At 35.2% G+C, this 27176-nt stretch overlaps 3 long non-coding RNA genes across 3 annotated transcripts; 1 reads left to right on the top strand and 2 right to left on the bottom strand.

Annotated features, from left to right (window-relative positions):
- Positions 1 to 7662: 7662 nt before the first annotated feature.
- Positions 7663 to 12913, bottom strand: LOC127860447 (uncharacterized). The gene is made up of 3 exons (XR_008039798.1): positions 12825 to 12913; positions 12480 to 12611; positions 7663 to 7843 (listed from the first exon to the last, which is right to left on the bottom strand). It is a non-coding gene; the product is annotated as an uncharacterized LOC127860447 (long non-coding RNA).
- Positions 12914 to 14341: 1428 nt separating this feature from the next.
- LOC127860445 (uncharacterized) lies at positions 14342 to 21625 on the top strand. Its single transcript, XR_008039796.1, has 3 exons — positions 14342 to 14614; positions 15460 to 15610; positions 21328 to 21625. It is a non-coding gene; the product is annotated as an uncharacterized LOC127860445 (long non-coding RNA).
- Positions 21626 to 23266: 1641 nt separating this feature from the next.
- On the bottom strand, positions 23267 to 23793 carry LOC127860446 (uncharacterized). The gene is made up of 3 exons (XR_008039797.1): positions 23658 to 23793; positions 23421 to 23552; positions 23267 to 23295 (listed from the first exon to the last, which is right to left on the bottom strand). It is a non-coding gene; the product is annotated as an uncharacterized LOC127860446 (long non-coding RNA).
- Positions 23794 to 27176: the final 3383 nt, after the last annotated feature.

The raw sequence follows: 27176 nt of genomic DNA on the forward strand, positions 1-27176 counted from the left end.
AGTGTCAAATATAACCCTTTTGTGTCAAGAAGCATATGGGCGGGGGATATCAATTGAACGAATTTGCTTGTTTTCCTTGAATTTATAAAGTTAAAAATTGGTGTTTGGTATGTCATGTATCATGGGTTACATTATTTAAAAAGATATGTTTTGTGGTTATAGATAAACTTCATTCTTATTTCAAACCTTACTGTGATTAATATTAAGTGTGCAACATTGTATATTTCCCTCATTTAAAATTGTTCCATTCATGCCCTATGGTAAAAACTAAGCACGTCCCAATTATCAAAAGATTTACAAAGGCTTATATAGTAAACAACTTAAAATCTTTCTCTTCTAAAACCGCAAGGGTGAGATGCTAAAAATTTAGTGTGCGACATCATATTAGTGGTCCTCTACAAAGTAAGTTAAAATAATGCGCCTGGGATTGACATTTGCACCCCTTTAGAGGTTTTTATTTATGTTTATAGTAAAACTTTATTTTTTTATTATAAACAGGTATTACACAAGCGTCATAACAGTAACGTTTTTACATGTGTTAGGTAAGCGACCGAGGGCTTTAGGCCCTCTAGTTGTTAAGATTGTTACATATCTTAACCAATTCTGTTGGTATCAAGTATTATTATTCTAGATGAGTTGTTAACACTGCTCAAGTTTTGTTCTCCAATGTACAGTTATTATATATATATATATATATATATATATATATATATATATATATATATATATATATATATATATATATATATATATATATATATATATATATATATATATATATATATATATTGTTGTTTTGATAGACATATTATTAAAAACATGTTTTCAACATAGCATATGGTTATATTTTTAAGTTATTAAATTGCATTTAAATTAAAATACGTAATTATTTATCAGTACTAAAGTGATAGAAATGATCTTAATTAATGCTGTTAAAAAACTTAAACTCAAATTAAACTTTACAGAACTATGAATCAACACTCCATTTTTGAAAATATATCACTATGAATCAGCTTGAAATATTTTGCTGCAATACAAACTTCTATAAACAAGACTTTTGCCAAGCAATATATGTCCCCTACCGGCTCCACCATTGTCAGATTTTTTTAATTTATTGTCATAGCAACCAGAATTTTTGACGTATGAACAAAATGAAATGACGTGCATAATGCCCATATTGCCATCTATCCATATTTCAAGTTTCATAAAAACATGAAGATCTTTTTAAATTATCGCAGGATCCAGAAAAGTGTGACAGACAGACTCACAGACAGACAGACAGACAGGCAGACAGACAGACACACCGACCGACAGACTCACATAGCGCAAACCATAAGTCCCCTTCGGTGAAACCGGTAGGGGACAAAAATGCAATACAACAATGATTAAATACAGTACAGGTCCTACCCATTTTGATATATAACAATTGCTGTTGACAGCCGCCAAGCTATTGACATAAGCAATCAATTTATGTCCAATTGCTCCACACAATGCTGTTACATGGAAAACATAAATCAAACCCCAGCTACTGAATAAATTATAAGAACGGTAAAATAGGTATATGATAACGAATTTGTATTAATAGCACGGAGAGAGATAACATCACATGTCATCGTAAACAAAGTTATATACAGAGGATCAACTCATTAAGGTAACCAATACATCTTAATGCTATTTTTAACACAGAGTATCTAGAAATGAGTGTATCATGAGCGTTAACCTTGCTAATAGCATGGGTTTATTTCTGAACAAATAGCAGAGGTGAATGGAATAATCGGTAAGATATGGCCCTGTTTAAACAGTTAAGTACTCTTAACTTGCCACCGAGGCGTGGTTTTAAACTGACTTAAATGTCGTGGATGTTTTTATACGCAAATCAGTTTGAGAACATTGATATGTTAATAATAATTTGAATTGACACCACGCTTTTGACAATAACATTTACCTTACATCGATAAATAGTGATATGTTTATACAACTCTTCGTAAATAATACAATAAATATTTAATAGAAAATAAAAATCGCATATTTCAATGGTTTCAAAGTTTACAAAATTACAGTACCCTTTTCCAAAGTATGTATACACATATAGATTTTTCATTCTTTCGACTGAGTCTTGTTATTGCACAATGAAAATTGTTTACCGGGAAGATCTTAAACAATTAAAGACTAAACATTAAACTTCGCGTGTAGAAACATCACCAACAGGTCAAGCAACAACCTTGTAAATTCTAAATAAAGGTAAGTTCAAATGTTTAAAATATAAAACCGGAGGTTATGCCCCTCTTGTGATAATATCAACAACCGATATGCACTCATAAATGCACTTAAACAGCAATAGTATTACTTATCAATAACAGACAAATGCAAGAATTGTAATTATAGAGAAGCGGTACTCAAACTACTTTAACTCATTTATACATTAACTGAACAATTGAAGTCGTTAATATATTGAAAGCATTTTCTGATGAAATATAATGTTAATTTTAAACATTAGTTAACTATAATAATGACAAACATAAAGCAATGCATGTAAATGCCTATGTTACATTAAAGCGAAAAAGTTAAGATCGTTTGCTAGATGAAAGAACAACGTATTTTCGTTAGGTGCGTTTATATTTCCCCAGTAGCAACACACAGGAAACACAAGTTTGCGTAGTTGCTAATCGTTCCTTATAAAATTATCATTTCATTTTCGTTTTCTAGTTGCGTTTGGCTTTCAAAGTCGGTTTATTTTTCTCATCGTCGGTAGGTGTGTCATAGTTTTTTGAAAGAAAGGCAAAATTCTTTCCGATATTAGCAGTGATAGCCGCTTCAACTATTCCACATGTACGGGACAAAGACTCCCACTTCTAGAATGAAAAATAAACACTGGGTCTTAGTAACATCATTTATTAGTAACGTTCATTTAATTATATTAATCAAACTAAAGCTTTGTGCTACATCTTATTGTACCAGCCTTGGTAATAGTTGACATTATAGTGGGTCGTTATTAGAAGAATATTTGGAAGGAGCACTATTATGTTGTTATGGTTTGTTTTGTGTCTTTTATTGCACGGGTTAGTAATTATATGTTAAGCATTAATGATTTTTAAAAATATCATAATATGTTATTTGCAATACAAGCGAACAATATGTCATCTTCGAACTTCAATATGGGTGACATTAAAACCGACCATCACTTACTATATAGGAATTTAACGCGACTATTTAAGTATAAGAATATTGCATAACTGCTCGAAATAAGAACATAAATGTTAATGTACACACCCATAGTTTAATTTAGTTTTAAAAAAAGGACACACAACTAAACATGAGAATGGAAAACATAAACAGAAAGTAATAGAAATATCAAATACCTTTGTGGCTTTGTTGCAAATATCACGCAATTGTGTGACATATGATTCATCCTTAAGGTTTGCAAACATATTTCTTGCTATGAATTCGTCTTCAAGCAGGCCAAATGCAGATTTCAAATCTCCGAAGAACATGGTAAAAAAATCAAGTTGACCATATAATTGACGTGTGTATTCAATCGCATTTGTAAGACTGCGTTCATCGCATAGGTATTCTGGTATAAGGAAAAGCATGAATTAAACCAATGCCGTTAATGTTTTACTTATCTGGTTTTATATCGCTTATGATCTAACATAGTTAAATGAATATAATTATTCGAATCTTATATTGTGGTTATCGCTGACTTTACAAGTTTCAGCCACATAAAACTGCACTAGTTGTACGATAGTGTTGTTTTGGTGGGGTTTATGTTTGATTAGGTTGAGGAAGTTTATTTAATAAAAAATATCATGTCCGGTAGAGGCGTTTTTTTCACAAATACAACCATAATCATAAGAACTCTCCCAATACGAACAAATCTGGTTCAGTACAATGAGTAAAATCAGCATTTAAGCGTTCAGAGAGGACGAGTTTTCACTATTCTTATTGTAATCGTTGTTATAGCGGGATGCTTTTACATAATATGATCGACCAGATGTCATGCGAGAATGGGTCTTATTCCATATGTTTCCATCATATATATAGCCCACTCAGCCTGCGCATCTCTTAGTCTGATCAGGAGATACAAACTGAGACCATAACACATTGTGTGATTTTATAGCGAACAGCATCGCCTCTGACCAGACTGCGCAAATGCACATGTTGGGTTTAAGATACGCTGGCCGAAACGCATGACGCGGCTATGAAAGTGGGATTTAAATGTGTCGAAAGAAAACTGCGTTTAAATCATTATTAAAATACGATATATGTCGATAGTGAAGAAATATACTCATAATAAGGCATGTGGGGACACATATGATGTGCACTGCCGTAGTATAATTTGTATCTACTTACACTAATTTGTGGTTTGCCAATGATAACACACATTTCATGCGGTGATTATGCTACTTTCAATTTAAAAAAAAAACACGCAATGTTTTCAGTTTATTTATTTAGAAACGTTAATTGAAAACTTTATTTCAAAATCAGCATTTACGCCGACTACCCTTTTAAAAGATATTTCTTGCTATATTTGGTGTTTTTTTAATATTCGGTTTAAGCGATTGTAAAGCATTTTTGAGGTTGCCTATAGTATACCTGTAGTAATTGGTGAACTCATGTTCAACGTTGTATAAATTGAGAACTGTGAATATAAACAAGCTTAACCTTCTGCTATTGCGATGTTAGCACCCGTAAATACAAAAGATCGCCGCTATATGTTAAAACAAAAGAACGTTTCCCAGAAATATCAACTTTAAACCCGCTGTAGAAGCATGAACGAGATTACGAAACAGATAATTCGTATAATATTTAATTGTTTTTTATATTCAATTTAAGCGATTATGAAGCATTTTTGTTGTTGTCTATCGTATCTCTGAAGTTATTGTTGAACTCCTGTTCAACGTTTTTATAAATTGAGAATATAAACAAGCGTAACCTTATACTATTGCGTTGTTTTCCCGAATCTATTAATAGCCTCTGATTATGAATGACCTGTTCTACGTCTTTAAGACGCAGCAGATTGTGGACTTTTTTAATCATTCATAAATAATTTCTTCCGCGACACGTACACGTATAATACAAACATTGTTTATTGATTCTTTTCTATCTAAGCTCCGTTAAAAAATATTCCATTTAACACGATATTCACATAATGTTTCCATTTGTGAATGAATATAGTTGGATAACTCAAACCTCTTGCATAAATTATAGAACTCTTTCACGCGCGGATACGACAGGTGTGGCGGGTAGTATGCTTTTCGTAGATAACAGCGAACTAACTTGAAATTTTCAGTAACAACATTAGCTGTTCGCTACGCGAACAACTAAAAATTGACAGTGGGTGTAGCATTACCTATCTGCAATTGACATTCTTCGGCTTTTCGTGCGTGTGCATGTAAGGCCTTCTCTTTCTCTGTCTGTCTGTCATCGATAACACGCAGTTCCTGATAACCCTGTCGGACGCTGCTTTCGGATTGCGTCAGTTGCTCGGACATTTGGTTGATCTGTTAAATTAACACGATATCGTGAATCTTTCTTATCTTAAAGTGGTATAAAATTGAATTCAGTATTACTTGAAAACAAGCTTAAACGTGACACTTGAACTTTCTCGTAAATGAAAAAGTTAAATAATTTGAAACACATTAACACATTAGATAACCTCGTTTACGATTTTTATGTCCCCCACTATAGTAGTGGGGGACATATTGTTTTTGCCCTGTCTGTTGGTCTGTTGGTTGGTCTGTTGGTCTGTTGGTTGGTTGGTTGGTTGGTTTGCGCGAACTTTAACATTTGCAATAACTTTTGCAATATTGAATATAGCAACTTGATATTTGGCATGCATATGTATCTCATGGAACTGCACATTTTGAGTGGTGAAAGGTCAAGGTCAAGGTCATCCTTCAAGGTCAAAGGTCAAATATATGGGTCAAAATCGGTCATTTAATGTACACTTTTGCAGTATTTCAATATTCAAGATAGCAACTTGATATTTGGCATGCATGTGTATCTCATGGAGCTGCACATTTTGAGTGGTGAAAGGTCAAGGTCAAGGTCATCCTTAAAGGTCAGATGTCAAATATATGTGGCCAAAATCGCTCATTTTATGAGTACTTTTGCAATATTGAAGATAGCAACTTGATATTTGGCATGCATGTGTATCTCATGGAGCTGCACATTTTGAGTGGTGAAAGGTCAAGGTCAAGGTCATCCTTCAAGGTCAGAGGTAAAATATATGTGGCCCAAATCGCTTATTTTATGAATACTTTTGCAATATTGAAGATAGCAACTTGATATTTGGCATGCATGTGTATCTCATGGAGCTGCACATTTTAAGTGGTGAAAGGTCAAGGTCAAGGTCATCCTTCAAGGTCAAATATATGGGTCAAAATTGCTCATGTAATGTCACATCTGCAATATTGAAGCTAGCAATTTTATATTCGAAATGCATGTGTATCTCATGGAGCTGTACATTTTGAGTGGTGAAGGGTCAAGGTCAAGGTCATCCTTCAAGGTCAAACATCAAATAGGGGTCAATGTCATCCTTCAAGGTCAAACATCATATAGGGGGACATTGTGTTTCACAAACACATCTTGTTTTTTTCAAAATAACAAAGTAATAAATAACTAATATTACATTGACTGAAAAAACAAATCGAATCTATTAATTCCCCAGCATCATCATCATCACCACCACCATCATCATCATCATCATCATCATCATGAACAGCAGCAGCAGCACCAGATGTTTTTTTATATAACTTTCAAAAACATCGGTGTAAATGCCAAAGTGACAAAACTCGAAAAAAGAGAATAAAGACAAACCAAATTATTTATCGGTAAATTAAAGACAAACAAGTGTAACTGATTTACCAATTAATTTACAAATTAGTTTCTATCTGGTTAGTAAAACAAGATTTAATTAACGAGGACAGTACACTATACTCAGCCAAAATTTTGATCGTACCTGGAAGTATTTACGCCAAAAATAGATATTTGTGAAAAATAAACAGAAAACAAGTATGCAGGTAATCGTATATGGGCTTAATTCGGACTTACGGACTCATTATTTGCTTTCCTTTGTGCCCATGCAGAGATCCCACTGGATCCCAATGTCACTGCACTCCCCGCTGCACTCCCCGCAACAGCCAGAGACACAGGTGCCGCAACGATAGTTGCCGCGACTGTACATATTCCACCGATGATTGAACCAACTAACCCAAGCCAAAAAGCTGAGTCTGTCTCCTCTTTTCCTTTCTTTGCTACAACAAGAGTATGTTAATCGTCAGTAAAATGAAGACATAGTAAATATACAATACAGTATTACATCTTAATTAGAGAATTAACATCAAAATATATTTTCAACAACCTATTTGCTTAATTAATTTATCTCTTGCTTGTTGCTGTGACCTGATGCCATCAATCATTCGTTTACGTTCCTCATTTACTCGTGTCAATGCTGTTTGCATCACTTGGGCTTGTTTGTTTTGCTCTACTATTTCAATTTGGAGACGCCCCTCTTCCTTAGCGCGATTTAGTTTTTCCTCTTTCATGACTTCAACGACATTGCCCAATGTTTTATCAAGTTCTTCATAGCTGTTAGAAACCAACATAGCTATGCGAAAAAGTCATATTAACTATACAGGATTATGCAATTTGGTTCATTAAACAGATCATTAAAAAAATATTATAAGTGAACAACACACGTTAAATTATCAAATATATGATATTTAGAAGGTATTAATATCACTTTAATGTGTTACCGTTCGCTTAGGTCTCTAGTTTTCTTTTCTGCGTCTTTTATAAAACCTACCGTCGTTGCTATTGCTTTCGATATTAGTTCTTCATCCTTTCAATGAAAGAAAAAATAGTAATAACAATTTCTTGACTTCGATAGTAGTATAACAAAACACACATTTGATCTAAATCTTGATTAGTAATGTACATGCATATATCGGTGTATATTTTGTAATTTATTACACAAGTTAACGATTTAAATATTGAATGAAGTATAAATCACATGGTCATATTACATATATTGTATTAGCGAGTTTATGATGTGTAGAATACATATACTACTTCACAAACCACTGACTCATCAGCTGGGAACTGCCCATCAACAAGTGTTTCTATCCTTTAATCCCAGGACACTCTACGGGCAGTGGATCCGCAGTGTTAGCCAAACACTACGGGTCAGTGGTTTAGCTTCAAGCTCTTATCCTGTCGCATCATCCACAGCCAGTTGGATGCTCTTTCTGCAGCTTGTCCAAGTCTGCCTACAGCCCGCTATCTGTCACCTCCCTTGATCCCAAGGTTGCAGAGCATTCTCCATACTGATTGGGCTGGGAATCCTCTGCACCCTATTTCAACGGGGAACAGCCAGGCACTCCAACCACAACTTTTACACTGTTCTTGTAGGTCAGTGTACTTTCCCATCTTCCGCTCATAGGCCTCATCACACCTACTCTCCCAGGGTACAGTGAGTTTTCTCATCACCAGTTTCTTGTCCTTGGGAGACCATATAACTATGTCTGGTCTCTGTGTGGTGGGGACTATGTCTGGAAATACCAGCTGTTTTCCTAGGTCAAATTTATTCTCCCAACGCTCTAATTCATCAAGGATAGATGTTGCGTTGCTGCGGTTCTTGTCTTCTTGGCAGTTTGTCCTTCCTTGACGAATTTGATTTTTGGTAATGTCTTCTTGTTGGTTGGTCTTGTCTTCATTCTGTCCCACTCTTTTATGTCTGCTTGCTCCTTGAGGACCGTGCCGTGCCTCCATCTGTAGCGGCCTTGTGTTAGCGCTGTTTGGCAAGATGAGAGGGTGTGCTGCATGGTTCCTGGTTTGTCGCACAGCTGACACTTTAGGTCTTCCACTAATCCCCATCTGTGTAGATTGAATATTGATGGCAGCAGATCATATACGGATCTCATTAGGAATTTGAGTCGTAGTGGTTCGTAGTGCCAAATGTCTGCCCATGTTAGGTGTCTTTCTGTGGTCTGCCATTGTGTCCATGCACACTGTCCTCCCATCCCAACTGCTCTGGCGCGCCTGTCTTCCTCGTCTGAAAGCCTGATCTCATGCTGGACCATTTGGCTTCTTTCTTTCTTACCGGCTGTGCTCCAGCGTTGTGGTTTTGTACTGTCTAGGACTTGTCTTCATTTAGCTGTGGTTCTTACGATGTCTTTGTGTTGTAGCCTGCCTTCTGCCGGGGCGACTTCCTGGCTTGCAGACCACTTTCGCCCTGTGCGTGTCTCGATGCCTGCCTTCCATATCATGTCATCTGATGACTCTTTGAGGGTTACCATCAGTCTTCCTTTGGCGACCTTGAACTCTTCAACTAATGACGTCATTTGGAGTTGAAGTTGGTTGGTTCTGCCATACAATCCAATGCTGGTGAAACAATGAGGGACACCAAGCCATTGCCTTAGATGCCGGTTGATTACTCTCTCGAATCCTTCTACAGTGGTTGTAACTATCTCGTATAGCATAAGGGGCTACATAAGCCTAGGTAGTAACCCATTTTGGTACAGCCATGCCTAAAACTTGCATGGAAGTCCTGTCTATAAGCTTCAAGCCATCTTGGAGCAGGTTTGTGACTCTACTGATGTTGTAACTGTCCTTCAGGCTGGCGTCATACCACTTGCCGAGGCACTTGACCGGACTATTAATAATGGATGGTATGTCTTTCCCTTGCACCTGTAAAGTGAATCTGTTGGTGACCTTTTCCTTCTTGATGATCAGGCTTCTTGACTTCGTGGGAGTGAACTTCATTCCAGCCCATGACCTCTAGGGCTGTAAGTACCCAGCGGGCCTGTACATGTGTGGTGGAAGTGATAGTCAGGTCATCCGTTAACCCCCTGCTGGATGGGAGGTGTATACCTGACGCTATTTTTCGTCCTCTGGTTTCCCTCTTCGCGGCATTGATGATCAGGTTCATGCCAACCAAGAATAGTACCACTTAGATGGTGCAGCCAGTTACTATCCTCTTCTCTAACTTGTGCCCTGGCGTTGTCTGGTCACCAATTGAGAATTGAAGCTGTATGCCATCAAAGTAGCCATTTGTGATCCCCTTTATGCTTCATTGCTTCTTCAATTAGCTTGTGTGGTATGGAGCCATATGCGTTGGCAAGGTCTAACCAGACGACTGTGAGGTGATTTTCGTTCACCTTTTGCTTCAAGGATGATCTGACTGATGGCACTGGAGTGTTCAATGACGCCAGAGAAGCCCGGACCCTTCCCCCCTTACGTACTGATGTGTCAATGTACTGATTGGTTGTCAGGAATGTGGTCATTCGTCTTGCCAGGACAGTGAATAATATTTTCCCCGCCACATTCAACAGTGAAATGGTTCGGAATTCGGTCACATGTTTGGAGCCCTTTTCCTTTGGAGTAAATATTCCCTCTGTCTGTTGCCAACAATCTGGGACTTTTCCTTTCCTCCATATCACCTGAAGTAGGGTCCATATTCTTCGTAGAAGCATCGGGCACATCTTGCTTTCTTCACTACATCAGATACTTCCTTCATTGTGGGTTCTTTGATGTTTAGTGCAGTTGTGGGCCCTGATACTGGCTGAATTCTTGGACAGCTTCATAATAGATTAGCTCTCGCTGGATCGGAGTGTGTCCTTTAGATGCTGTTCTATCTCCTCCATACTGATTTTAAGCTTCCCAGATTTCTCTTTGTCTTAGAGTCCTTTGGAAAATTTGTATGGATTGGCTATGACCTCAGCTCGCCTCTTGTCTCGCTTCTTCCGCTTGTCTTGGAGTTGTTCCTTACGAAGATCGGTCAGTTTCTGTCTGTGCTCATCTCTAAGCTGCTGAAGTCCGGGTCTTTCCTTTGCATTTGCATTTGCTTTTTGGTAGGATTTCCTCAGTGACTTCAGCTCTTTCCTAATCTCTGTGATTGGTCGTTGTTTTTTATTTTGCTGTGCAGGGGTTCTGGTGGGTTTCCGTTTTACCTCACCAAATCGCTCTTTTCAGTGTCTTCTCTACTGGCCCTTGGAGTCTTGTTTCCAGGATGGTGTTGAGGTCTTTATCGATCTGTTTCCACAGGTTCCTGTCACTTGTCTTGGGTCATGCAATTCTCGCCTTCTGAGCTGTGGCAATAGTATTGGAAGCTGTGTTGCGGGTGTTGTGCTGTGCGTCTGTGTTTGGCCTCAGGTCTTCAGGAGTTCCTAAAAGCTCTAGAAAAGGGTCGTCTTCTTCGAACATGTCGCTGACTTGCGAGACAATAACAGGATCTGCTGAGTTGGTGCGTGGCTTCTCAGCTGCGTAGAGGTCCCCAGTACTGTGGGTTGAGTCATGACTAGGATTCTCCAACGTCTCACCAGATGTAAAATCTGAGCGTTGCCGCTGCCTTGCCGTGCTCCCGCATGCCGTTCTCCCTTGATGAATACGCAAGCCTCTAAGGTTCTTGCACACCTTTCCACATCTACACTTCACCCCCGCCTTTGTTGAGGTCAATGTCGATTGGACAAGCCGTGTCTTTGTCGTTGAATCCGTCTGATCGAGTCTCTCATCTTACCCCCACTGACTCATCAGCTGGGAACTGCCCATCAACAACTGTTTCTATCCTTAAATCCCAATTGTTCTTGCTGCGAAACAAACACAATCCAAAACATGTATATCGACACACATATAATCAGTGCTACAATTTATTCATGAAATTTTGGGAGTTGTCTATTTGCATAATGAAACTAATTGTGTTATGTTTCGATTTTAAATAACGCTTCAATGATTTATCCAAGCGCATAGATGAAATGGAACGAAATGACATAAGATTAGCGTTATGTTTACAAATAATTAAATTCAATTAAAATTTCATAATTAAATCAAGAGAAAGGAATCAATTCATTTTATTAAATTTTCAACTAATTGAATTGTCGTATTTAATACCAGTTCCGACTATGTTTATGTGTATATCTAGATTTTAAAAACAAAAGGTATTTCTTCAAAAAGTTAATTGGTCATATAAACACGACCATGGCGGTAGAAGTCATTTTAAAGGTATGTGGAGTCTGTTTAATCGATTTTAATTTATCTTTCGAAAACAAATCGAGAACAAATACAATTTCAAACAATACATGATTATTTCAACATTGTCTTTGTTATAAATAGTCCAGTCATAACTTACGTATAAAACACAAGGAATTATATTTAATCAAGTACTATCAATTTTGATTTTAGATATTAAATATTCGTTTGACCTAAATATTGACATTTGCAATGAAAACATTGCTTTTCAGTTGCCAATATGATCACAACAGTACCGGTGGCTTTGAATTTGTCTATTGTGTCTTGCATACAAAACATAAGTTTAGCAAAACAAAGAGAACACATTTTACCAACATTATTCATAAGTATAACATACACTTAACGATGTTTACGTCCAAGCCGTAATATTTATAACACAAGTGTCTGTATATAAAATTAGTTTATATCTGTTTTGAAATAATTGCATGTTTGATGGTGTATTCGTTGTTTACCTTTTCTAATATAGCTTTCAAAACAATGGGAATCATTGCTGCGTAGATATTTCTTGAAGTCATCCCGATACTTTTAACAACGCCACGTGCTAACATCTGATGGGACTTGGCTTCGAATGCGGCTTCTCGAATCTCAATAAAGTATCATTGCACATTTGTATTATAATAAGATTTATAGATAAGTTGTATTCATTTAAAATTTTAATGAATTATCTAATATTAACCCGAAATATTTCTATAAATACAATCATTCTAAGATAAATATTACAAATGTTATATGTGTAAAAGCTTCTCCTGAAAAATCATATTTGTTATAAATACGGAAAAATATTAATACATTTATACCTTTCGTGCAACGGCCGGAAATTTTGCAACAGATGAGTAACTCTTTTCAAGAACGTGTGCCTGTTTCTGAAGATCAAGGCACATTCGCTCTGGACTCGGAATGCCCAGTTCTTGCTCAATTGTCAATTCGGTCTTAAAAAAGTACGAGAACAAATCGTTATGATTAACATTTGTAAATGCATAATTCTAGTATACTTTTGTTAGAAAAAGGGTTCAGTTATCTTTGCTCTATGTTGTTATATTTATACATTTTAATACAAAAAGTCATTACAATTGTTCGATAAACTTTTTAACATGTAATCTTGACACATTTGCAAAACTATATGTTTCGTCATATCATGAAGCGATCGAGATAATTCATAAATCATCTTAACGCTCAAAATTATTCTGTTAATACTAGGGATGCAAGAGGTTACAAAAATCATTAACCGGTTAACCTTTTGCCGTAACCGGTTAGTAACCAGTTAACTGAAACACATTCAGTAGTTAAAATGTTAAAGCATACGTAAACAATGTAATACCGTTCGTACCTGTACTCTCTAAGTAAACGATATGTAAACGAAAGTAATTTGAGATCGCATGCGTGGATAACATGTCTGTTTCTAAATAAAATGTATTGTTACATTTATTTTTATAAGTTTGTAAATGTTTGCTATATATTCTATTTATTTTTCCTGCGTAAAAAATAATGAATTACACAATCTTTATTAACTTAATTTTTTTGTTCGGCCGCTTACATTACGTTCGCGTCGTATCGCTCGCAAATGTTGAGTTTCTTTGTTTATTCCGTTTTAATGTTACTATTAAAGTCTATCTATTAAATTAGTTTAATTATTTGCTTTCTTGAATAAAACTTGCCTCCGACGGTAATGGAAGCATCGTGGATGACGTAAATTACTAACAATGATTTTAATTTCAGAACAAATAAGACTCTAACTCGACAAGATTTATTTACTAATGCAATGCTTGATAAATTGTTACTTATAAATACTTTATTTTCGCGGGAAATCACTGTTGAAATTGGTTAACAAAACATCAAAGTAAGCCCTCCAATGTCTCAACTGAATTTTATCGCGAGTTTGATAAACGTGTCAATTGCGTCAATTGCGTCAATTGCGTCTTCGCTGATAGCCCCCACTCCCCAGAATTCGATGGTTAAATTTTCGCCAGTTAAACAATACAAAAGTGACGATTATCAAAACGTACCCACTGTTTGTTAACACAAAGGTACTGATTTATTGCTTTTTGACTTGTTTGTTGACTACCAGAACAGAACATAACAGAACACAACGTTTATTTTCACCCAAGTATACAAACTATACAATGAGGGCAATAAAACCAAGCTGTAATTCATTTATTATATAAACCTCCGGTTATATTAACAGAAGGGATTTACCAAGCATGATTGCTGGAATATGGACAATGATGGGGGGTACTTAGGTGGGTAAATATATTACGAACTATACGATAATTAGTGTTTTTTGGCCGGATATGTGCGGTGTAGCATTTAGTTTTGCACACGGCGTTTATCCATCGTACTTTCCAGAAAGATAGTTGTATGTTTTAATGTTTGGGAATATCGATAGTTTCATTTCTAGTTATTAACCAGAGTACTTAAAAGCATAGAGGAAGGATGGTTGTGTACAGGATTTGACCATGTGGCTATTGTTGGGAAGTTTCAATCCGCAATCATTTATCGAGCGTAGTTAACGCATGGGTGCGCCAGTACACACGAAGTCATGAGGTCGGCGTGTTGACAATATACAGGCAATTGACTGCAGGTTGAGTAGGTAATTACAGTTTAGCTTAGCTTAACAGGCAGATAATAGAAATACCGTTAATAATTTGTTTACGATATGGGCTGGTCGAGCATGCATGGTGGTGTCTTTTTAATGGATATATTTGTATCAGAACGAGAAAAAGGGTTGGGCAAATAAACATTGTTACATTAGTGGAGTTGGGAAGAAACAATAATCTACAATAATTTACAAACATACACATATATATTGTAAACAATTTACATGCACAGCATTGACATGTCAAACATGTATATACAAAAAAATATATAATAATTTCATTGATAATTTTCATTTCAAGCTGAATCATTTCATGCTTGTTCGTCAACTCATTTGTGTGTACAAGAGGCACCATAAGCTAGAGCTCAACAATAATTTACAAATTAATTCATAGAGTTCTAAATACTATTTATAAATTTACAATCCTTACACTGACTTGACTTGTACTCCTCATATCTATGTATATGGACTGCCACTGTGTTGGTGTGTTAATAATACTCAATATGTAATTGGTGTTAGTATATCATACAAAATTGTATTTGTAGAAGGCCAAATAGCGTATTTGAAATAACTACAGACATTACAGTTTAATTGGTATTAGACATAGTAACAACAACAACAACAACAACAAACAGTTATTTAATGCATCAACAAGTAAAAAGTGGATGGCTGGAGGCATTGTTGAAATAAACAATGTAGTTATAGACTAGTCTTGAATTTACTAAAGATAAAACTAATAAATTTGCATGTGTTTTTAAGTATATGTATGGAATCGGACGATGAAAATGTGTTGAGATTGGCTTCATGCAGTTCATGCCCCAAGAATTGTTCTCTTTCAGGGTTAAAGGCAGCGCAGTTTAAAAGATAGTGATGTTCAGAGCCAACCTGACCAGAGTTACACAGTGTACACGTTCTTTCATCAAATGGGGTTCCATCGTATCTGCCAGTTTCAACTGGTAACCAGTGGTTAGCTGTTCGGAATTTAAAGAGGTATGTGTATTCAGATTTGGTAAGGTTTATAAAGTAATTTTCGAAGGATGGGGTTTGTTTGAAATCTTATATATATTTGCCTTTTGTTTGTTTGTTGTAGTTCAGTGTTCCATTGTGTTTGAAATTAGATAAGAAGTTTAGATTTAACTAGGTGTTTTATATTTTTTTAATGTCATTAAAAATTGGATTTCCCATAGGTCATTTAAGTCTACTGAGGTGAGAATTTCCTTTATTTTGTTAGCCCATTTAAAATTAGAGTTTGGGAGATCCATCATGTGTTTGTAAATTTGGAGAGATATTTTATGTTCTTTGCCTATTGAGAGTCTGTTCCAGAATGAGATCATTTTACATTTGATGTTAATTGCTATAGGATATCTGCCGAGTTCTCCATATAAGAAGGCTATTGGGGTTGATTTTCTAGCATTCGTAATTTTTCTGAGAAAGTTATGATATATATTTTCGAAGCCAAATATCTTTGAGCCATAGGTTAAGATAGGTAAGACAGTGTGGTCAAATAGTTTTAGGGTAAGGTCAATGGGAAGGTCTGCGTTGTTTGCACGTGTGTATAAAAGGTGCATTGCTTTATTGGCTTGTTCAGCTATATGTTGTTTGGCGTTAAGAAAGGAACCATTTCTAGATACAGCTGTGCCTAGGTAGTGATAACGGTCGGTAATCTCGATAGTATTGTTACCTAGTTTAAAATAAGAGTTGTGAAATTGTCTAGCGCCAAATATTATGATTTTAGTTTTGTTTGAGTTGACTTTTAGATGCAAGTTATCACAATAGGTATTGAAGATGTCTAGACTGTTTTGAAAATCAGTCTTTGAGTTTGAAAGGATCACTGTGTCGTCAGCATAGAGAAGGACAAGAAGTTTAAGCCACAGGGATAGATCCAGGGGATTTGTTAACTATATGCCATTGAGATGCAAATTCGTTTGCAAGTCGTTGAAAAAGAGTGAAAAGAGTAAAGGTGATAAAATGTCGCCTTGTCTAACGCCTATTTCTGAGATGAAGGGCTTGGATATATTACCCTTTGCAGAAATGCTTGATTTTATATTGTTGTACATATTTTGAATCAATTGCAGAAATTTTCCATTAATATTCTGTTTGAGTAGTTTATGCCAAAAGCCAGCACGCCATATTTTGTCGGACGCTTGTGACAAATCTATGAATGCACAGACAATTTTTTGTTTTCTCTGTTTGAGAATTCCTATTAATGAATATAAAGTGAAGATATGGTCAGAGCATGAATAGCCTTTCCTGAAACCGGCTTGATTTTCGTTGAAGCTGTTATTTTCATTGAAGAATAAAGTAATCCTGTCATTTAGTATAGAAGTAAAGAGTTTTCCTAAGCAGCTGAGAATAGTAATAGGACGATATTTGTTTGGGTCTTTTGGATCACCTTTGTTTTTAAATATGGAGATAATTATACCATTTAACCAACTTTGTGGGATAAAGCCGGTTTCCAGGACACAATTGAATAGTTTAATGTAAACTGGCATTAAAAGGCGTTTGGTAGACTTAATAAATTTGTTAAGGATATTGTCAAAAGGGCTCGGTGTTTTTGAGTTTCTGAATGCATTTTTCTATTTCTGCGTTAGTTATCAGGTTGTTAAGTCTGTTGCGTGTGTTGGTTGGACAGTTTGAGTTTGTGTCGTAGAATCGGTGGTCAATGATGGTGTTGGTGTTAATTTCGTTAAAATGATTGTAAAACTTTTGTAGTGTTGGTGTGTTGTTTACCTTATTTTTTGGCTTAAGTTTGTTTAGAAAAGACCAGTATTGCTTGTTTGTTTTTCATTTATGGCACAAAGTTTGTTTGCAAAGTTTTGTTATGCCCCCCTTCGAAGAAGAGGGGGTATTTTGCTTTGCACATGTCGGTCGGTCGGTCGGTCTGTCGGTCTGTCGGTCTGTCGGTCGGTCCGTCCACCAGGTGGTTTCCGGATGATAACTCAAGAACGCTTGGGGCTAGGATCATGAAACTTCATAGGTACATTGATCATGACTTGCAGATGACCCCTATTGATTTTGAGGTCACTAGGTCAAAGGTCAAGGTCACGGTGACCAGAAATAGTAAAATGGTTTCCGGATGATAATTCAAGAATGCATCCGCCTAGGATCATGAAACTTCATGGGTAGATTGATCATGACTCGCAGATGACCCCTATTGATTTTGAGGTCACTAGGTCAAAGGTCAAGGTCACGGTGACCCGAAATAGTAAAATGGTTTTCGGATGATAACTCAAGAACGCATACGCCTAGGATCATGAAACTTCATGGGTAGATTGATCATGACTCGCAGATGACCCCTATTGATTTTGAGGTCACTAGGTCAAAGGTCAAGGTCACGGTGACCCGAATAGTAAAATGGTTTTTGGATGATAACTCAAGAACGCATACGCCTAGGATCATGAAATTTCATAGGTAGATTGATCATGACTCGCAGATGACCCCTATTGATTTTGAGGTCACAAGGTCAAAGGTCAAGGTCACGGTGACCCGAAATAGTAAAATGATTTTTGGATGATAACTCAAGAACGCTTTTGCCTAGGATCATGACACTTCATTGGTACATTGATCGTGACTCGCAGATGACCCCTATTGATTTTCAGGTCACTAGGTCAAAGGTCAAGGTCACAGTGACAAAAAACGTATTCACACAATGGCTGCCACTACAACGGACAGCCCTAATGGGGGGCATGCATGTTTTACAAACAGCCCTTGTTTGTTATAAAAATGGATTTGTGCTGAATGAAGTAATGCTATGGATAATGTGAACAATGTTTTAACTCATAATTCTACCAAATCCTTCTCGTTTTTAAATTTGCACATTCAGTTCAAGGCGATTATGCTGAAAGTTGTCCTGATTAGTCTACCAAATCCTAAAATGTCTTTAAAACAGTTCGTTGCGTCTTTTTTATTATAATGGTTTGTTCACTAGGGTTCGTTCATATCTTGTCGAAAATGTATCAGCATGCTTTCACGAATGAAATTACGTCTGGAGCCAGAATGGAAAGCATCATTTAAATTCGCGCATAATGTGCCAGAAAGTCAAGAATAATTTAAAACTTAACTAAAATTAATAATGAAACCGGACAGTCAGGATTGTTCAGATCGTTCACTTAAATACATATTGACATTTTTGCACTTTAAAGTAAAAGCTGCATTATAATTATATAATCCGCTATTTCGCTTGCCGAGATCAACCCAATACACATGCATGTTCACTCGCAAAATATTTAAGATCGTACTACTTTTATCATAAACAAGTGACCAAATAAGGAAATTAATTTGCATGATTCGTAATATATTTGCTTTCTTTTGGCCAAAGGTGAAACGACAAAATTGTTCGGCGTGACCATCAGCGTTTTGCTTTACGACGGAAATGAAACCGAAAGCGAAATGAGATTTATTCGCTTTCATATAGAAATCGGTAATGGTACCATGTACATGTAAAATGACAAAGCTTCTCTCTGTTGTCAGTTTTTTTTTACAACAATGGAAATATGTTTGTCTATATTTTATCCAGCACAAATTTGTATGAAAAAATGACGCCTAATCTTTGATCAAACGTCGGCGTTAAGGCAAATTACGAGTACTTGTCCATTCCAATGATATCTTTTTAATAGTGCACGGTTTTGTACTTGCATCCATAACACGTCGATACATTAAAACATGATTATTAAAATTTAATCAAGCGTACACATTCATTGCTGTCATAAGTATTTACTAGTATTTTCAATAATATTGCTTTTAAGACAGGTCCACATTTCCAGACGTCATTAAAGTTTCTAGCAAACACTGGCAACATCAGTTTTTAAGAGCTGAATGCATACTTCATTAACTTCTTCTACGTATCTTATTTTCTGTTCGGCGATGTAGTACGTAACTCGACTTTGAAAAACTACTTATACTTTTCGAAAACAATGTTTTTGCGATACAAATGATTTATAAAACATGACGGTACGTGTTTTTCAAGATACCAAGCTTATCAATTTTCAGTTTCAAAGGACGAAACGCAAAAGCGACTTAGCAACTGATGTGTATTGCTTGGACCAGTATGTTGGGGAAGTTGGAATACGGTTTGACATATATGTGACCAGACAGATCTCGCATGTAAAAGTGGTTAAGACTATACATTTACAGAACAGATGTTTTGCATACTTATATAATTTGAGATGTCAGAGATAAGAGATAACCAAAACGAATTTGATGCATACATGTATTAATCTTAAATCAGAATATAATTTATACAATACCTTTATAAATTGTTTGACAGACTTTCATAACAAAGCACTATGTTTCAAAGCAAGAAAAAGAAAAAAACATTAACATTAGTCTTTCCGCTTAATTTATGTTGCATAGGGCTTGTTTCGTTCTTTCAGTAATATAAGATGACTTCTCAATCTTACGATATGCACATTTATGTCATCAGTAATGATGATAATGATAAAAGGTAACGAATGATAACAAAATTACATTGGAACTAATGAAGCAAGAAATCGAAATATACATTAGTTAAGCTATGTTTTACGTTCTATTTCATGCTAGATAACATTTACTCTTTCTATTTCTGTTATGTTGAGCTTGTTATGGATTGTTATTGTATTGGTACTGTTTATTATTCGAATGCATACAAGTTGTTCATTTTAATTGTCGAAATGCTCATTTTCTTTCGATGTCCTATGCACATATATTTAGCGCAACAAGGACATACATGAAACATACTTAAATATTAAACTATGTGGTTCAAAAACTGAAAAGAATGAAATACATTTACAATTTTGCAAAATTAGTGTATGCAGTTAAGCATATTTTACATTCAGAGACGAAAATAATCTAGTCCATAATGTTCGCATTAGAGCACAGTTTATAAAATAATTTTCATCTTCAGTATTTCAAAACAATGTAGTATGCTTCATAAAAATTCCTGACAATTCTAGAAAAGATGACCCTTAATAATTATTTTCATAGTACTTTGTGTTGCAACACAAGAATAAAAAACACAGACTCACACATACAAAAATAAAGATACATTCACAATTGAATTACTTAAAAAAACTTGTGTCTTTCTTAAAACTGTTTGTAGAGTTGCATAAAGTAGTTCATACTAACTGCGAAAATCGACAAGATTATGCATTAAGTGACACAATTTCAATAAGGAAGAGCTTTCCTCTGCTGCGTCTGCTTTTGATCATTCGAATAGTTCTCAAAAGACAATGAGTGGAAATCGTACACAGACTTAATGTAAGACCCGCTGTCGTTCCGATATTGCAAACATACTTCTCCTAAGAGACGACACTCCTGTCAAAATAAATAATTAACTGCATAAAACGTAATTAATTTAAACTAATTACCAGCTTGGTCCAAACGAATGTACATACAATATTGTCGTAACACGGATATTAGCCGATTGCACAATTCAATTTTACACAACGTCGGATGCAAACTTTTCTCATTCGTTACACTGTTGTTTACGCATTTTTAAGTCAAACCACATGATATTTCTTAACAACAGTGATACAATATTTATGTCCGAATTGTAGTTATTTGAAATTAACGGAAATTACACTGTTTATCAGAAAAACTTCATACTCTACCACTTACGTTAGAGTAGCCATTGAATCGTTCTTTAATTCTGATAACTTTGTCTTCGTCCTCAAGCAGTGTCAGCGATTTTTCCTTGCTACTTAAGTTTGATTTCAGATCTTTGATTTCAGAACCCATGCTTTCCCAAAACAGGACGATGTTCGCAAATTGATGCTTGGCAAGACCTATTTGATTGATTGCCTCTCCTATTCCGACGTCTTTTCCAAGATGGACTACACAAATAAATACACGTCATTAAAAGAAACACATAATAAGTCCCATAACGGTACACCAAACGGACTACAGGTCAACCATCGGTCCGATCCATTCGTAATTTCGTCTTTCTACTTGGCCGATTGACCATACGAGTCGGGTTATATGATATATAAAATAGGACTTGAGCTAGGTTGATGAAACTTGATATGTGAATAGAATACTATATGATAAGAGTGCCCATTAGTAGTAAAAGTAATAGAAGTAGTAGTTGAAGTAGTAGTAGTTGTAGTAGTAGTAGCAGCAGCAGCAGCAGCAGTAGCAGTAGTAGTAGTAGTAGTAGTAGTAGTTAGTAGTAGTAAGTAATAGTAGCAGCAGCAGAAGCAGCAGCAGCAGCAGCAGTAGTAGTGGTAAATATAGTAGTAGTGGTAAATTTAGTAGTTGTGGTAAATTTAGTAGTATTAGTATTAGTAGTAGTAGTAGTAGAGATAGTAGTAGTAGTAGAGATAGTAGTAGTAGTAGTAGTAGTAGTAGTAGTAGTAGTAGTAGTAGTAGTAGTAGTAGAAGTAGTAGTAGTAGAAGTAGTAGTAGTAGAAGTAGTAGGGTTTGTAGTAGTACCTGGATTTCCAAGCTTTCTTAGGTTCCCTTGCAATTTGATAATTTCTATCTGTTTTTCGTCAATTGTATCTTCAATTTCTCTCTGCTTCCTCAAAGCATTTCTTGCTCTTGTCTGAACTTCTTCTAAATGCTGTAATCGCTCTTTGCACTGGCAAAAAGAAAATTATATATTTTTCTGCGAATTGTATCAACATTTCTACAAAACATATTTTTGCATTCACAACTCTGTTTTACAGGGGTGAATCATTGTGTTAATATACATATTGACTCATTCACTAAGAATCTTCAAAAATTACCAAAACGGATTTATATAAAAAGCATATAAGACGATATTTATTTTATGCTTTCCGGTGGTTTATAGAGATATATCAGTGAATTAAAACTGATAATTTCACTGTTTCAAACCGTGAAAATTATCAGTGAAAATTATCGATAATTTTCATTGTTTACTGTGAAATTACGTCATTTTCTTGACGAAATGACGTCATTATCCCAGCGAAGTTCTTTAGTCAAACTCTTTAACAGTATTTAAACGGTAAAAAAAAGCATAAAATAAAAAGAAAATTTGTTGGATTCGGTGGAATATCGATTTTAATTCACTCGTGAAAATATTATTTTCTATGATCACTCGTAAATTAAAATCGATAATCCACCGAATCCAACAAATATCCTCTATATAACCATCTTTCCATACGTAGTTGAACTATGCTTATAATACCTAAGATATTAATACGAAACTTATTTAAAAAACATAAACGGACAAAAATGCTTACCGTTTGCGTTTTCGCTGACGATGAAAAGTATTTCAATAATTTTTCCAAAAATGTGATTACTAAGTTGAACACTGTGTTTTGACGGCCGGACTCATCCGGAGTAGTTGTTGCTTGAAAATCGATTGGACTTCCTTCTTTTCCTTAAGAAAACACAAAATATTAACATATTGAAACGGATGGTGCAGAAAAAATGCGTGTCATTAAAAAATAACATCAGACGTATGCAATTTTTGTGTCGAGTGTATTATTTTCTTCCAATGCAGATTTATTTTTCTCATTAATCAAGTTCTTCTTGCATCCCAAATTGAATTCCAATTCTGTATATCTGTGTTTTTAATTGACACTGTTTTTTACTTAAGTTTAAATAAAATAATGTAATTCAACATACACAAATTTCAATTGTACGTACCTTTGCATAATTTTGTTTGTCTCGGTCCTCATATTAACTGTTTGTTTAAGTACTTGATCAAAAGCCTGTCCAAGTAGCTCAACATCCTAAAAATTACATAGTGTTCATGTAAGGAAAATACAGCGTTATTAGTAGCAAAAGATGACGCACATGTGTTTTATAATGCAAAAGCACAAAATGACAAGTATCAGTAAATGAGAAGCATATATACCTTTACATTTATTGCTTCCAATACCATTGGAATGGTTGAATCAACTAGATGATGAAAAGTACCTCCAAACGTTGTCATTAGACCACGAGATAAAATATGTGCAGCCTTCATTTCTTGTGCAGCCATATTAACCTAAAATGAAAATCAAGGGCAAGCTCAAATGGATGCGACATTTGTGTAGTTTCGATCGTTTGTTTTTCAAACATTAAACTGTTATTGATTAGAAAAGTATCTTACTTCTCGTGAGAGTTCTGGGAAGTCAGCTAAGGACGTGTACGTTTGTGCAAGAGCATGAGCTGCGGAGCATTGTGATTTCAAGAGGATTTCAGGGAGAATCAAGCTATTTACTGTTTGTCCAAAACCACTTTTTCCAACCTGAAGAAGTAATTATGTCAAACAATATAATCATTAAGAATTATTTATTTTCGATCCATTTTTTTTCAGAACTTCTAACATTTCAAATGAAGTAAAACGTATTTAAGATGTTTTTGTTTTTATTTTGACCCTATTTGATTCCTATAAATGCAACCAGAGAATTTCAACCTTTTTTGGCTCATTGTTTATATCAAATAAAAAAACATTGCATGCATGAAATCTATTTTAAGACAATCAGGAAGCTAAAATTTAATAATATAATTATGTCGAAGTACACAAATCGGTGATGAACGATTATTTCAGCATGACGGATACGCTTCAGCAGCGTCATAATCAGAAATTCCCTATTAATCTCGTTATCATGATGTTGAGATAAACTTCAAGAGCCTTTATACAATAACTAATATGTACTCCTTATAAATAAATGATTAACTTAATGTTTCAGAAACCAACTTTATAACATATTTGCTGCACTAATTCTGCAGACACCAAACTGCAAACATCTACTGGACTATTACTGCATTATTATTAAAAAAAACGTTTAAACATGTAGACTTTTCTCATACGGTTTTAATTTTTTGGTGCTTAGAACATAATGTTATCGTTATAATAATATGTATTTGCTCCTTATTTTATATAATTATTGACTGAATTAAAAACGCTATATATCGTCATGATCAACATTCTCATTTGGATTCCTTACAACGAGTGATATTCTTCCTTCCAGGGTTGAATGATGAAGTTATGGTCTGCACAAGCTTTATTATGCCTATATTCTGAACATCAACCAATTCTCAAGATACATATATGACGTATAAATTTGTATCTTTTAAATTTGTGTAAGTTTTGAACACTGGTTTTATCACATGATACATGCATTTTGCTTACAATATGCGTTTATGTCGAGCATTTGTATGTGTTTATCACAAAATGTATCCAACTTTAATAATTTTGAAACAAAATACATATAGATACATTATAAAATACTTGTTTACCTGGTTTTTGTCAAAAATGCACCGCCACTGCCGAGTGAAACCAAGAAAGTAACGCATATTTTCTTGTTTTCGAAAAACATACACGCACAAATATTCGGTGTCCTTCATTTCAAAAATCTAGTTAAAGGATCATATTATATAAAGCGCATTAAATTTAACGACATTTTCATTTAAAGGTTTTAGTTCTAACTGTGGAGGAGATAGAGCACAATTGGGGTTGGGGTGGGGCCAAATTTTTGTTTTAACATAACTTCTTCATTTATTCACCAATTGAATTCAAATTAATACTGAATATCTCTTATGACAACACGGTTCCCGTCCTCTTTCAAATTTATCGAGTGGTCCACGGGTACTACTTCCCCGTACCCCCAATTTATTTTCGTACCTAAAATGTTTCGTACCTTAATTTGTTTCGTACCCAAATTTTGTTCGTACCCCAATTTTCCCGTACCTCCATTTTATTTTCGTACTTAATTTTGTTTTCCTACCCAAAATTTTGTTCGTACCCAATTTTGTTTTCGTACCCACATTTTTTTCGTAACCACATTTTTTTTCGTACCCCAATATCCCCGTACCCCCAAATGTTTTTTCGTTCCCAATTTGTTTTCGTACCGAATTTTTTTTCGTTCCAAATTTGTTTCGTACCCAACTAACTTTTTACATTTACCCATTTTTGTAAATGTGGTGATGTAGATAAACTTAAATTGATATTTTTATATCCATCCTCTTCAAAAGCATCGTCTCACCAGTTCTGTCAGTACTTTGATTCTCATTTGTCATTGATTATCCCCACGCTCCAAATTTGAACGAGGGGATAATGTGGTTCTCCGCCGTCTGTCCTGGCCACTATCTCCTCCTACACTATTATAACTAGAACCTTGAAACTTGAACACATAGTAACTATTAGCATATGTGCGACAGTGAATTATTTGGAATTTTGATCTGACCTCTGGGTCAAAAGTTATGGGGATTGTGATGGGGCCAGGTCAGAGATTTTCACTATTTTTTTTATTATTTTACATTAACTTCTTCATTTGTACACTGATGCCCTTCTTATTGATACTGAAGTTCTCTTATGACAATACGGTAAATCTCAACTATGCATGGTCCCATTACCAATCCTGGGGCGCCCCGCCCAGATAGACCACGCCCACCCAAAATTTTGTTTTAATATAACTTCTTCATTTATTCACCAATTGAATTCAAATTAATACTGAACATCTCTTATGACAACACGGTCTATCTCGACCATCCATGTCAACATTACCCACCCCGGGGCCCCACCAACATAGACCTTGCCTACCCCAAATTGCCCTTTAATGTAACATCTATGCGGCGTGGGGATACGCGTCGGCCTCTGCCGCACCTTTTATAGTTTGATATTATTTTTAAAATATTTGTTTAAAGCCTATATTTCTTAACCAACTACATTCGCTTTTAATTGTTTGCATTTGTTTTTGTTTCTCGCCAACAATCATTCTATAATTTTAGCGTTTCAAAGTTGTAACAAGTAAATATATTTCTATGGGATGCAGTCTTTGCGAGATTTAAAGCGTGGAAAAAAAGATTAATAACAAGGTAATTGATACGATTATCCTAAAATTAGCCCTTTAAAATCAAAACAACACATGCACGCATGCACACACGCACGCACACGCACACACGCGCGCACACACGCACAAACACACACACAAACACACGCACTAGCAACAGTGATTCGTGTTTATGTTAGTAATAAAAAGCATTTACTTACATGTGACTAAAATAAAAAAATAACAAACATTGTTGTTTCAACAATGGTAGTATCAATCGATAATGACTTCTTTGGCACTTTTAAATTTTAGTACGAGTTACTCTCGAGATAGTGCAGGCCGACCCCGTTTGTTATTTAGAAGTTCAATGTTGGAAGTGAATTTGGAAGGAGAGGGACATTACTATTATACAGATATTGTTTCTACAATTCGCTAAATTAAAGTTAAAGAATCGACAATTTGTAACTTAGCTAGTTAATTAATCAATGAATTAATTAAAAAAAACATTTGTCGGTTCATTGTGAATAAACTTACTGTTAAAAGAAAGGTAAATTCAATTGTAGACTAATAATAGGTGTTAACCTTTTATCGGCGTAAACTATAGTCTTACAATTGGTGTCTGAGAACTCAAGTGAGCGCTTAAGGGCCGTCATTACCCTCTTGTTTACTGATATTCTACTTTATGACGAATTTACAGTATCGACAAACTGTTTCAATTATGTTTTGACTTCTGAGCCTTTGAAGATCATGTGTGGCAAAGTGTTGCATAATTCAGACCAATCAAAGTCTTAATAATTTAGCTACAATCCTAAGAGTTTTTAACATATTTTTAAATTTTAACATCAAAGTTTGGC

This window comes from Dreissena polymorpha, chromosome 15 (assembly GCF_020536995.1).
Source record: "Dreissena polymorpha isolate Duluth1 chromosome 15, UMN_Dpol_1.0, whole genome shotgun sequence".
NCBI lineage: Eukaryota > Metazoa > Mollusca > Bivalvia > Myida > Dreissenidae > Dreissena > Dreissena polymorpha.